The following is a 10,294-nucleotide window of genomic DNA, read 5'->3' as shown; positions in this document are numbered from 1 at the left end:
GGAGCAGAAGCTGTGTTCCACTCACCAGCAGTCCCAAAATCCTGCGGCGGGGGTCGTGGGTAGCTGGCGGGTGTCAGGCAACCCTGCTCTTCCGCTACTCCGGCGCTGATCTGGCCGGATGAGCGGCCTTCACACTTCTATAGTGGCTTCTCGAGTTTACAGTCCCATTAGCAGTGTGTAGGAGTGTATCCTACCCCACACCCTCACCAGTATTTGTTCCTGTTTGTTGTCCTGATGACAGTCATTCTGACTGGGGAGAGATGGGATCCAAAAGCAATTTTAAGTTGCATTTCCCTCATGGTTATGGATGTTCAACATTTTTTTCAAATATTAATTAGGCAATTATTCTCTTGAAAGTTGTCTACTCAGGTTATTAGCCAACTGTTTGAGTGAATGATTTTTGTTGCTGCTGTTTTTGTTTTGTTTTTTGGGGGTTTTGTTTGTTTGTTTGGTTTAGTTTGGTTTGGTTTGGTTTGGTTTTTCGAAACAGGGCTTTTCTGTGCTGCTCTGGTCATTCTGAAACTCACTCTGTAGACTAGGCTGGCCTCAGACTCATAGAGATTTCCCTGCTTTTGCCTCCTGGGTGCTGGGATTAAAGGATTGCACCACCACTGCCCAGCTTGAACAATTTCTTTTGATATTTAATTTCTGCAGTCCTTCATATATCCTAGACGTAAGTTCCTTGTCTAGTATACATTAGCTAAGATTTTTTTTTTCCCATTGTAAACGCTACCTCCTCACTTTAGAAAATGTTTCTTTTATTGGGAAGGAAACACTTTAATTTTCTGTAATCCCCTTTGTCAATTCTTGGGATTGTTTTCTGTATTTTTGGAGACCTTTTTGGGAAGTTCTTGCCCATGCCTGTATCTTGAAATATATTACCATACTCTCCTGAAGCAATTTCAAAGTTTCAGGTCTGAGACTACAATTGTGATGCAGTTTTCATTGATGTGTGTGTGTGTGTGTGCACATATGTATGTGCCAAGAGAAAGCTATGTATCTAGTTTCATTCCTCTATAATCAATATCCAGTTTTTCCCAGTACCATTTACTGAAAAGGCTGTCTTTTTTTCCCAAGTATGTATTTTACATCTCTGTCAAAACATGTAGCCATAGCTGTGTGGCTTCTTCTGGGTCTTCTATTCCACTGGTTTATGTGTCTGGGTTTGCACTGGTGCTGTACTGGTTTTGTTACGATGACTCTGTAGGATGAGATGGTTTTGTTACAATGGCCTTGTAGTATAGTATAAGATCAGGCATTGCGGCAGCTCCAGCGTTGCCCTTGCTTAGCATTGCTTTGATTATTGCAGGACCTTGTGCTTCTGTGGGAATTTTGGAGTTGTTTTTTCTAGTTCTGTAAAGAATGCCAATCAGAATTTTGATGGGAATTGCATTGCATTTCTATATAGCTTGTAGTAATAGAACCATTTTCTCCCGACTGACTTCTGCCAATCCATGAGCATGTGAGAGATCTTTTCATCTTCTGGTGTATTCTTCAACTTCTTTAAAGTATTAAAGTCTTTATTTAGTCTTTAATCTCCTCGGTTGGGTGGTTAGGTTTATTTCTAAATTTATTTAGTTTTTAAAGCTATTGTGATTAGGACTTTCCCCTTGATTTAATACCCTTGGAAAATTCAGTATTGGCATGTAGAAAAGCTACTCAACTTTGTATGAAAGTATTTATCGGGTCGACGTGTTTTCTGGTGGAGACTTTGGGTCTTTTAGGTATAGGCTCATGTTGTCTGTAAAAAGGCCATGTGCCTTCTTTCCTACTCATGTCCACTTTACTTCTTTATCTTGTCTTATGCTTAGCTAAGACTTTGATCATTGTATTGAGTAGGACTCATGGAGGTAGCATATTTGTCTTCTTCCTGACTTAGAAGAAACTATTACAGTCTTTTCCATTTAATATACTTTTGACTATAGGTGTGTTATTTGTATGTAGCCTTTACTATGTTGACACACGTTCCTCCTGTTAGTTTCTCTGAGGCTATTCATCATGAAGGGATATTGAACTTTGTTAAAGGACTTATCTACATCTAATAAAATGATAATTATATTCTGCGTTGTCTTGACTGTTCTGTGTATATTGAACCAACCTTGCCTTCCTGGAATGAGACAAACTTGACCATAGTGTATAATCACAATATACATTTGTAAAAATTAGTTTTCAAGAGTGTACAAATGTTTTTTTATTATTTCTATCCATGTGTATATGCATGCCACATGTGTGCCAATGCCTGAGGCAAGATGCAAGCACTATATCCTCTGGGAATCGGACTAAAGGCAGAACTGCCTGAGCTATTGCTCTAGCTTTAAGCTTTAAAGAACTTTATTGACAATTTCTGTATGTATGTTCATCATGGAAATTACAGTTTTCTTTTTTGTTCTGGTGCCATCTTCTATTTTAGATACAAAAGCCATGCTTATTTCATAGAGTGAGTTTGGTCGTGTTGTTTTTCTTTCTAATAATGGAACAGTTTGAGGACATTTAGATTTGGCTTTTCTTGAAAGAATTCAGTAGTGAAGCCTTCCAGTCGTGAGTTTTCCTTTGTTAGAGACTTAATTTCTGCATCAATCTTGTTGATTATTATAGATCTTTAGAAGGTGGTTATATATTCCTGATTCAAGTTTAGTAGATCATACATGTCTAGGAATTTATTATTTTTTATATAGATAGGTTTTTACAGTTCTTTGAATTTAAATGGTCAAAGTTTTTTTTAATGATCCTCTGGATTTTACTGGAATCTGTGGTAACATCCAATTCTTCGTCTCTAATGCCATTAATTTGATCATCCTCTCCCATTCTGTTGGTCAGTTTGGCTATGGATGTGACAGCCTTGTCTGTTTTTCCAGAGATGCAACTCTTGGGTTGATTATTATGTACTGTTCTTCATGTCCCCACTTCACTCATTTCTGCTCAGATCTTTATTATTTCTTGCTGTCTACTGCTTTGGATTTTGGCCTCTCTTTTCTGTTTTTGAGCCTTTGAGATAGTCCACTTGGTCATATATCTGCCATCACACTGATGTTTTTAATGTAAGCCCTCCAGCTATAAACTTTCCTCTTAAGGACTGCCTTAACTGTATCCCACAGAGACTAATAGGTTGTGCTTTCATTTTTGCTTAATTTTAAGAATTTTTCTTCCCGATTTCTTGAATGGCCTGCTGGTTCTTCCTAAATATAGTCATCAGCCTCAGGTACTTCTGTAGTTTCTGTGGTTTCTTCTGCTATTGATCTCTAGTTTCACTGCAGTAAAATCCAATAAGATACAAGAAATTACTTTGATTTTCTTTTATTTGTTAAGACCTGTTCTCTTGGGGGCTGGAGAGACAGCTTAGTGGTTAAGAGCACTGGCTGCTCTTCCAGAGAACCTGGGTTCAATTTTCAACAACCACATGGCAGCTCACACATGTCTGTAAGTCCAGTTTGGGGGGCCTCTGACACCCTCACCCAGACAGACATGAGGTAAAACACCAGTGGACGTAGAATGAGGTCTGTTTTAGAGGAGGCTCCAGGGCCTGTTGATGTATATTGAATATCTATCGGATTGAACTCTATATGTCAGAAGTCATTTAATCTACAGTGTGGTTTTTATGGGGTTTTATTTTGTTTTGTTTGTTTGTTTTGGTTTGGTTTGGTTTGGTTTGGTTTGGTTTGGTTTGGTTTGGTTTGGTTTTGGTTTCTCAAGACAGGTTTCTCTGTGTAGCCCTGGCTGTCCTGAAACTCCCTTTATAGATGAGGCTGGTCTCAGTCTCAGAGCTCTGCCTGCCTCTGTTTCCCAAGTGCTAGGTGTGTGCCACCATGCCCAGCCTAGAGTGCAGTTTGACTATGAGATCTCTTTATTTATTTTGCTTTCAAATGACCTTTATGGATATGTCATTGAGTCACTGGAATCGTTCCTCTTGTTGTGTCAGGATTTACCTAAACTTTTATGTCCATTGGTGTCTGTTTTCTAAAACGGAGAGTATCTATTTTCAGTATATGTGTATTTATATTTGCTGCTTGTTCTTGATGAAATATTTCCTTTATTAATATGCCATTCTGAGTAAGTTTTGTTTGAACTCTTCTCCCTCAGACAGCAGAAAAGCCATGCCAGCTTGTTTTCCGTTTCTGTTCACTTGCCTGATTGACTCAGGGCCTCTGATTCTGAATCTGTGGGTGTGTTTTACTAGTTATGTTTCTTGAGGACATTGGATACTTGGATCTACTTTTTGAGCCCAGCCGGTCAGTTTACATCTCTTTTTCCGAGATAATCTGTAGTACTGAGAGATGTGTATTAATTTTTGTAACTTTGGGTTGTGTTGTTGCTAGCTCCATTCCTTTTCTGCTCTTAGAGTCAGTTGTCTGCTGGTTTAGTGCCTTGGTCCTGCCGGATTCCTGGCCAGCCCTTTTGGTTCTGCTCCTCTCAGTAAACGTATTCTTCTCTGTGCTCTCATGATTGAGATTGAGACCTTCCACCTTTTCTGTGTGTAATATGCCTTGGGTGTTTTTAGGTTTGCTCTGCTTTGCTTTGTATTTTTGGACTGGCTAGTCATAAACTTGTCATGTGCTTGTCTTGTATGTCTACTTCTCTGTCAGAGCTAAGAGAGAGCTTTGGTGGAGAGAGCCATCTTAGCGGAACGGTTTTGTGCTCTCAGAGCATGATATATACTGCGCCCTGTTTTAGGATTGTTGCTGCGGTGTCTCCGTGGTATGGAAACATGTTTGTCTGTGTTGATGACTTGGCATTTTCCCCTGAAACCTTTCCTATTATTCTTTTCCTTTGTATCCCCAAAATCTTGATTATGATAGATGAAAAATGGCTTTTCTTTGGATGTCTGCCTGTTGCTCTAGATTTTAGGAGGGAGGGAAAGTTATGTTATAATTTAATTGGGTAGATTCTTTATATCTTTCGTTTTATATCTCATTTCCTTATTCCACTCCACAGATTCGTGGGTTTAGACCATTGATGATATCCCAGAGTCTTGGACACTGCACCACGATCTTATTTTCTTTCTGTATTCGGATGCAGCCTGACCTTTGCCTTGGCATCCATTCATCCATGGGGTTCTTCCTCTGCTTGCTTAAGTTCGTTAGTTATGCTTTACATTTCAGTCTCTTTGTTTCCATGCAGTTGTCGCCATTTCCATTGCTTCTGTTTGGTTTTACCCCAGTCTCTCCGTTTCCTTGCTAACTTTTAGGTTCTCTGTCAATCCTGTTGACCTTCTCACCCGTTCTGTTGATCCTTTCCTCTTGTCTGTGGGTTTTCCTCTTCGGGTCCTACTTGAATTCCTTACTTGTTTATGCCATCTCTGAGGTCATCCATCCCCTTTGAAGTTCTTGTGTTTCACTGTGAATTGCATTTCTGATGGTGTGAATGGTTCCTCTGGTTTTATTTTGGACTCTTATTGTTGAACAGCCTGTCTTTGAAGCCTCAATACCACTTGCAGAAAATAAAACAAACTACTACAATACGAGGAACATGAAACCATAGAAGTAAGACACGTGCTTTAAAAAAAAAAAACCTCAATAACATATCACTAATATCCATAAAACAAAACAGAAAATGGCAAAACTAATGTACTGTACTGTGAACCTAAAAATTATTTAGAGCAAAGGTGGAAGCAGTGAATGCTGGGGAAAGGCAGGCAAAGAACAAACCAAAAACCGAAGTAAGATTAAATAAATATGAGAGAAAATAAGCGGAGGAGGAGAGGAGAGTGTTTTTAGGGCAAGAGGGTAGAGCAAGGCGTCAGGAAAAATAAAAATAAGATAAAACCCAGAAAGCTCCATTGTAATCACAGAACGTACAAAGCTCAAAACCAAAACGTGGTAAACGTAAGAAAGTGACAAAAAAATTAAGTGTGGATTTAACAAACAACATGACAAAGACAAAATAACCACTAAATGTATAATAGAAAAGAAAAGAAGACAAGAACAGAAGGCAGGGGAGGGGGGAGGGGGAAGGAGGAAAAAGAGGAGGAAGAGGAAAGAAAGAACTTTATAAAAAGTGAGAAAAAGAAAAATATCTCCCAGTAATGGGGAAAATCTGTAAACATCACTAAATGCACAAAGATAATCTAAAAACTAATCCAAAAAATATTAGTAAAATAAATTTAAAATACTGCTGAAAGCATTAGTAAAAGAAAGGGAGGAGGGACTACAAGATAGGGATGACTCAGCTTCTTTCCTGATCCTTGGAAACTCGAGGCTGCCAGTAAAATGCATGGGAGGAGTCAGCCACGTCTGTGGGCTTGTAGTTCCTATAGTTTATACTGTTGTTCCTGCACGGGTCCTGGGCAAGTACCCAAGTCTGCCAGAGTTGTGCTCACTAGGGTATCTTCCCTTCCTTGCCTATCCAAGGCCTCCCCTGGCCATGCTTGCCTTTACGGAATGTAGTCAGGACAGTCTCTCTCCCTCTTGAGCCTCCCCAGATTGAATTCCCTTGGGCGGTTAGTGTTCCAGTAGAAGGTCTCTCCCAAACGGGAGAAGAAAATGAAATTCCTGAAAACTCTACACACCACCAGTCTTTGTACTCTCGGGACCTCTTAAGCGTTGATCGGCTTGAGGGGTACCGCTTGAGTGTCAAGAAGCCAAGTGGAGCTGAAACAGTCCCCATACACGACAGATAGGTGACAGCAAAAGCTGACCTCCACACTGGCCTTCAGTCTCAGGGCCATCAAACTCCAGACTCATTCTCAGTTTCATCAAGGGAAATCTCTTCGTCTCTGAGGACAAGGCTACCTTTCCTTACGCCCTGAGCCAACCCCTCTGCTACCTTCACTCTTGCCTTATCAGCAGCGAGTTCTCCCACACTCCAAAGGTGCCTCCAGAGGCTGACTCACTCCCTGGAACTGTGACTAGTTAGCTTCAGTGTCCCTTTCCTGCAGTTGTCTCTGTGTGCAGGACCCTAGGGAAGCTCAGCGTTAAGCAACAGTTTCCTTCTCCGGGTAGAACCCAGTCCCTGTCGTCTGAGTCATATGGAATGATAGTGTCTCCATGGCTGGACCATCCACCAGAGGACCACTGTTTTACCAACGCCAGCAACTGGATCTGAGGCTTTCTAGGCCTACGGGTTTATCCCGAGGGTAAGGCTTATAGTGCTTTCCCACCAGAATGACCTGATTGACCTTTTGGACTGGGCTTTTGTTTCCCTTCCCCCACCAGGGATGGCCACCTGGCTGGGGCTCTATTGATGTTTCTTTTCAGTAACCTACACTATCTTTGTGGCTTTTCACAGGTCCTCTCCTATTCTGTCTGGAGGAGCATCTATTTTTGTTCCTTATGCTAACTCAATATATCCTTTTACTCTTTCAATAAATCTTACAGAGACATCTTCTATCCCACACGTTTACCAAAACTCCCTATGCTGTGATTTTTTAAAATATAAGAAACCAACTGTATCAGAGCTGGTCACAATATTTCAAGTCTCTAACTCTGGCACATGGGAGACTGAGGCAGAATGGTCATGAGTTTGAGGATAGCCTGGACTTCATAGCAGTTTCAAGGCAAGTCTCAAGTACAAAGTAAGACCCTGTCTTGAAGAGAAAACGAGAAGAGAGAAACACTTTTTTAAAAAAAACTGTCGTTGAACAAGATAATGACAACCTCTTTGTTTCTCATTTGTTTGCTTGCTTTGTATTCTGCTGTATTTTATTAATTTTAGTTGGTTGTGTCGTTTGTCTCCGGGTGAGGCAGGATTTTACTATGTAGCTGGGCTGGAACTTGCTCTGCTTCCAGAGTGCTGGAGTCTCGGGGGGGTGGGGGGGGGCACCACCCCCAGAGGAGCCATCATCTCTAAGTGTTGACTACATTTCAAGCCAAAGAAAGATTTGAGAAAGTCTCTGGTTGGCAGACTCATACCAAGGTCTGAGGATGGGTCCAAAAAGTATTTTGTTTCATTCCAAAATAGAGAAAATATGATTTTCTGAAGGAAAAAAAAAAGGAGGAAGTAGTAGCTATGGAAAGAGGCTAATTTATTTTAGGTCTAGGATTATAAACAGGGTGTCTGAATCAGGTAAACAGACAAGCGAACAACATTGTCTTACTTTAAATCAATCACAGGTCTGCCTCAGTACACCCTCATTCTGACATCGGTCCTCTTCACAGTCTTTGGTTCCTGCAGAACAAAACTTCCTTTCCCTTGACATGAGCAGATTGTACATGAGAACCAAATAGTTTCCCACTCTGCAAACCCTTTTAGGTTAGGGTAATTACCTGTCTAAATACACAGAATGTCAAGTGCAACTTTGCTCTACTTTGAACAAAGGGGAAAAAAGAAAGTTTTTTGAAATGTAGTTTTACAATGTGCACCGAGCTGGGCTTCAACTCACGAACCCCCTGTGCCGCTGAGCATCTGGGATCATAGACAGCAGTGTCAACAACACAAGAGTTGACTAAAGACTGTGAGAGTTACCTGCCCACAAATGGTTATTTTTGAAAACCATGCGTTGCAAGATCTACTGTGAAAAGCAGAAATTCAGGTGGAAAGTTCAGCATGGAAATGTGTTTGTCACCAAGTCTGACCACTTGAGGAAATGCCTCTGGAGCTTGCACATAGAAGGAGAGAACCGACTCCTGTGAGTTGACCTCTGACCCCTACATATCTCTTACGGTGGGTGCAACTCACATTCCTGTGGGCGTGTGCACACTCACATAAGTAAATACATGTATAAAAATAAATGTGACAACCTAAAAATAGAAAATGTCCATGCTGAAATGCTAATGTAGAAAATATTGATTTCTGAGACTAAAGTGTACATTCTTTCTCCCAAGCCTAGCTTCTAAAGAACATAATGGCTAGAAGTGCCAGCCTCCATTGCCTAGTTAGTTTGTGCCCCTCTCTGTTTCCCTTGATTGGAGCATGATGAACACCTGACTCAAGCAGAACCAGAAGTTCCCTTCCAGGGAATTTGGAATTGGGAGTCATAGACCATACATCCCTTTTTTGTTTGCAGGAAGTGAGATCACCCATACTCTGGGGTTGAGGCAACCACCGTAAGAGTAATGTCTTGGTTCTCATACCTGGAGTTGCAGAGGAGTGGAGAGGAGAGCAGAGGAGTGGACCAGTAGAGGGAGGAAAACAAGGGAGGCCGCCATAGGAGAGTGCTGGCTCTGGTCTCCTCTCTTGGGAGCTCTTCCTCCCTAACAATTCCTGTAAAACACTATTGGGACATGCTGTTGCTCCATGATGACGCTCTCCTATTTAAAGTCATGCCACAGAACCTTTAACTGAGTCTCCAGCATTAAAGCAAATGCCCATTTGTCTTTAGACCTTTGTGTTCCTCTAAATCTTTCCCTCTGGTGCCTCCGATTTTGGAAGTCTTGAAACTATGCCTCTTTACCCATCGTGAGAGCTGATGAATGGAAGGCAGGTGTGCTCCTCTAAGGAGAGGCAGCTGCCTTGAGAAAGAGCTTTGTATTGATTCTTTCATTGCTGCTATATTCTGAAGCCCACTACAAGAGCACATAGCTAAATTCATTTTCCTGGAAGTTGCTTTCTAAAAAAAAAAAAAAAAAAAAGCTTACATCATTCTGGGGTTTTCTTGAAATTGTTATGATGAACTTCTGTGGAGCACTTTAAAAACCCTTTCAATGTAAGTCTTACAGTTACATGTTAATAGCTGTTATTCACAACAGATCAAACTTCAGCCAGTCTAGTACAAATTGAATTGGGTCTCCCAAGAAAATATGTTGAAGTCCTAACCACTATTTCCTATGGATGTGGAAATGCTCGTTGGAAAATACTCTCTCTGCAGAGCTAATCAAGCAACAAATGAAAGCACTGAGGTGAACCCTGATCTGGAATGACAGGAATTCCTAGGAATGCACAGGAACACAGGCTATGTGAATTGGAGGCAGAGGTCACCATGGCACATCTTCCTAAAGAGGAACAGGTTAAAGAGACCTGGGGGCCATCAGAAGCTGGAAGAAGTAACGAAGGAATCCTCTCACCCCGAAACTTCACAGGAAGCTTGACCCTTGCCAACCCCTTGGAAAGCCTCGTCTTCCAATTTATGAAAGAGTAAGTTTCTACTGATATAAGTCATCCAATGTGATAGTCTAGGGTAGTCTATTAACTAATAGACTAGGCAGTGCTTCTCAAACTGAAGTCCAGACAAGTCTTGGACTTTTTTAATTCCCCTGTCTGACACAGGAAATGCTGCCTGAGAATTGACAGCGATTTGTTGGAGGGAGAGAAATCAGCCCCCTTATTACTCTTTCCTGTTTGTTTGCTTTCCCATTGAATCACAGTGCTTCTGTTTACTTATTTCCTGCCACCTTCACTTGTCACACGACAGTGATAAAGGATG

This window comes from Mus caroli, chromosome 19 (assembly GCF_900094665.2).
Source record: "Mus caroli chromosome 19, CAROLI_EIJ_v1.1, whole genome shotgun sequence".
Taxonomy (NCBI): domain Eukaryota; kingdom Metazoa; phylum Chordata; class Mammalia; order Rodentia; family Muridae; genus Mus; species Mus caroli.
This window is presented reverse-complemented; position numbering follows the sequence as displayed.